The sequence below is a fragment of the Capsicum annuum genome, chromosome 4 (genome assembly GCF_002878395.1).
Source record: "Capsicum annuum cultivar UCD-10X-F1 chromosome 4, UCD10Xv1.1, whole genome shotgun sequence".
Lineage (NCBI taxonomy): Eukaryota > Viridiplantae > Streptophyta > Magnoliopsida > Solanales > Solanaceae > Capsicum > Capsicum annuum.
The window spans coordinates 225,300,804-225,304,748 of record NC_061114.1 but is presented as its reverse complement, the minus strand read 5'-3'; the positions used below and the strand labels follow the sequence as shown (position 1 = coordinate 225,304,748).

The window sequence follows — 3,945 nt, the reverse complement described above, 5'->3', positions numbered from 1 at the left end:
TAATATTGCTGTGGCAGGGTTATGCAAATTGGGGAAGATTGATGACTCAAGAGATGTTATAAATTACTTCTCACTAAAAGGCTTTACTCCCGATGAGTTTACCTACTGCACCTTGGTCCATGGCATGTCATTGGTTGTTAAAGTGAATGAAGCTTTCAATTTGCACGATGAGATGCTAATAAAGGATCTTGTTCCAAACATTGCAGTATACAATGCTCTAATAAATGGCCTTTGTAAAGCAGGGAACATTGAACGAGCATCGAGACTTTTCAATACGCTTCATTCGAAAGGGTTAGCTCCGAATGTTATAACTTATAACACTCTGATAGATGGATACTATAAGATTGCTAAAACTAGTGAAGCCGTGCAACTGCTGAAGAGAATGACAGAAGAAGAAAACGTTCCGTCATAACTTCTTCAATTCTGATTAGTGGTCTGCATAAGCAATTTGATATTCAAGAACAAATGAAGCTTTTAAGCTGGACGACAGAAGGAAGGATGGTTTAGACGAGATTCTTGTGAGACAGAGCAAAAAGAGAAGGTAAAAGCATTTTAGATCAAATCCTAGTTTGGTGACCATAATGATGTTTTTTGGTAGGTAGATTCTTACCATCGTCATTGTGTATATTTATTTAAATCATAATAACGTGTTCGGCCATAATTTTTCAGTGGATATTCCTTCATTCAGCATGCGATAACAATTCATCAATTTCCAAACAGCTGAAAGGACAATGACCTTTGCATGCTGACCAGTCATGGTCTCTATTTGAAGACTAAGTTGACACATGTTTCTACAACTGAACTATTCTTCTTTAGCTAATTGCAATGCCAAAAATTTGTAGCTGATTAAACCACTTCCCGGTAGAGATGTTGTCAGGATACAATATCGTATGGTGTGTCGTGGTTTCTTGATTTTGGGACAGACGTATACAGTAAGATTTTGTGGAGTTCGGGGGGGGGTTAAGTTTAGAAGATGAAGGAGAGGAAGTGGGAATTTCTCAGGCATGCTATCCCCGGAATGAGCCCCTATATGAGCTGATTGCATGAATTTGAGTTAAAGACCCAACAAAGAAATATAATAAACTTCTCAAACTCATTTAATTTTTCTTAAAGCGGGATGATAGTCAATATCTTTAGTTTCTATGACCAAATCATTGACAATAAGCTGGTGACCGTGATTTCTTATAATCAGGCAAGACAAGATCTATTAAAAGTTTAAAACATCTGGAAGACTATTAAACTTCAGCTCCATTTAGTGAGATCAAGTCACAAGTTGTTTATTTTATGCATGAAATTTGATCCCGGCTAAGGATTATGTTGTGTGTGGATTATCATCATCTAGTCTGTTCTTGGCCCTTTTTTCTGCAATTTACTGAATATTTTGGTTCTTGCTTAACTTTCTGTCTTTTCTGAATGATGCTTTCTCTTCGCGTGCCTGTTGTCATATAACTACCACAGATTCACTTCTAAGTAAGCGGAAGATCAGAAAACAATTTATAAACGTTTATTTGAAGTGTTTCTTTTGCGTGGGTGGGTGGGGTGGGAGAAGCTGAACTTCCCATGGTGTTCATTTGGGATTTTCCCATAGATTTGTTATGATTGAATGCTGGGATTGTCGGTGAGGGAAAATGTCAGGTAGCTTTCTTATGTCTTCTCTTACTGCTGTTTTAATCTACATTGTTATCGTTCATGTTTCTTATGCTGGGGATATTCTTGTTTTAATCCAGGAGATGGACTTCAAGATATGTGCTACAATTTCATTGCCTTCGGCAGTCAACTGTTCATCAGTGCAAGTCTAGAGACATGTTCTATAGCTTGTAAACTCTATTGTACCGAGTCTCAACGCAAGATATCATGTCATGAAAGGCGAATATATTTCTTGGTTCTCCTCTGCTATTAAAAGCATTGGCTGATTAATGGGATGAACAGGTTGGCACAAGGGCAAGCTCTGATTATCTGATCATGAAATTGAACCATGTAAAACGTTATATCAACTCAATATGGGCAAGACCATTTTTTGATACGCAGAGCTTCGAGAGCACAGGTAAGGGAAATCTCCCATTAGTATGTATGTGCAGGTCCTTTGATTTACTCTTCATTCTAGTACTGCATGTGAATGTTTCCATCATTTGCAATCTAATATCTTCTTTAGGAATCCCTCCTCTTGAATCCTAAATGAGAAGTAGCTGTTTCGCATAAATCTAAATAAACACTCTCATACTGTGTTGGATTGTATTCTGCAAATTATTTTGAAAGGATAGAAATCTCAATAGCATTGAAAAATGATTAGTTTCCCTCCATATATATATACAGCAAAACAAAATTCCTACCCACCCCTGAGATAGAAAAGACACATTACTGAATAAATTCATTCCACCCTAATTGATGTCCTACTAATTTATTGTCCTAAAGCTATATCTATTTTCCGTAATATGAGATCAATATAACTGAAGTCATCATGCAATGTATGTTGATACATTTCTGAATCAGATGACAAATGTGGTGTAATAACATAATCTTTTGAGCAGTTTAAGTCCACTATCTTCTTCAAATATGTATAGAGATTGATAGGCTAGTGAAATGCTGTATACTTAACTTACCCTTCAAAAATTACTTGATGTTTTGGCTTGCATTCTCCTGAACGTCTTTTACTTTCGGCAACGTGAAAAGAACCATATGTTTTTTGTAATAACAGTAGTCTATACGGATCACTAGCTCATTTTCTGTGTTTTGTTTTTGTTAAGTTTCGCCCTTTCTCTTTGCCCCACTGAAGATATAGGGTGTATCAGTGTTTTATCTGAGAAAATTCTGTGAATTTGTGTCAGGAAAGTTTTTATGTTTTTGTCTTTTCCATTTTCATTTAATCCTTCTTCTTTCTCAATTGATACTGATTGTAACAAGTTCTAATTTATGTGTGTAAGTGCAAGGTTATTTAACCAGGTTAGTACAGCACCCAAGGGTGTGGCCTAGTTGTCAATGAAGTGGTTGAGAGCCATGAGCTCTCGGGTTCAAATCCCCAGCGGAGAGAAACACACTAGGTGATTTCTTCCTATCCGTTTTAGCCTTGGTGGACAGTGTTACCTGGTTCATATTGCTGGTGGGAGCTGACAGGTATTCCATGGAATTAGTCAAGGTGCACGAAAGCTTTGCCCGAACTCCATGGTCATAAGAATGAACAGGTAACAAGGTGAATGTGAGGTGCAGAAGGAGCATTTTCCCAAGGTATTGCTCCGTCACCGATGTATAACTAGCTCAACTTGACTAAAAGAGTTCGGTAATTTTTACCATGCGCCTTAATAATTGTTGGCACACAGGGTTTGTAACATTCATTAGTTCCCAACTGTGGCATGATTCAGTTCATTGAACTGCACACATATTAATAAAAATTGACAAATGTTAATGATTGGTCTAGTTCTACTTTCCAGCTATGTTGCTCGGACTCTTCAAAAAATGTCATCCGGTGCGTGTCGGATCTTGAAAGTAGTGCATTTTTGGAGGTTCCGATACGGGTGCGGCAACTTTTTTAGAGAGTCCGAACAACTTGGCTTTCCAGTGAAAACCTCTCTATGGTTCTGGAACGTCCATTCTATATGATTATTTCCACATTAAAGGTTACTTTATTTTTTTAGCAGAGAATCTGGATATAGTTTTAATGTTATCCAACTTTATTGGTGGTGTTGGTTTTCACCAGATTGTTACAAGCATGCACTAGCATATTTTGACCGAATGGATACATATAAACTACTATAGTGTCAAGCTTATACCCCATATATGATAAATCTTCAATGTAATTACATTTAACTTGGTTATAATCTTCATAATTTTCAGTTCTCACAGTATGAACTCATAATTAAGTTCAATAAGCTTTAGACAAAGTTAATTTATTGTAAGGAAAAAGACCATTGGACAATTTGGTACTGGGTTATGCTATTCGCTATATTTGTA

The 3,945-nt window shown here is 36.8% G+C and overlaps 1 non-coding gene across 2 annotated transcripts; it reads left to right on the top strand.

Moving 5' to 3' along the window:
* Positions 1-6: 6 nt before the first annotated feature.
* LOC107867063 lies at positions 7-3,403 on the top strand. 2 transcript variants are annotated; one of them, XR_007054741.1, is made up of 4 exons: positions 7-541; positions 1,459-1,635; positions 1,728-2,044; positions 2,922-3,403. It is a non-coding gene; the product is annotated as an uncharacterized LOC107867063 (transcript). The 2 variants fall into 2 exon arrangements; XR_007054740.1 differs by having other exon boundaries at positions 670-1,635.
* Positions 3,404-3,945: the final 542 nt, after the last annotated feature.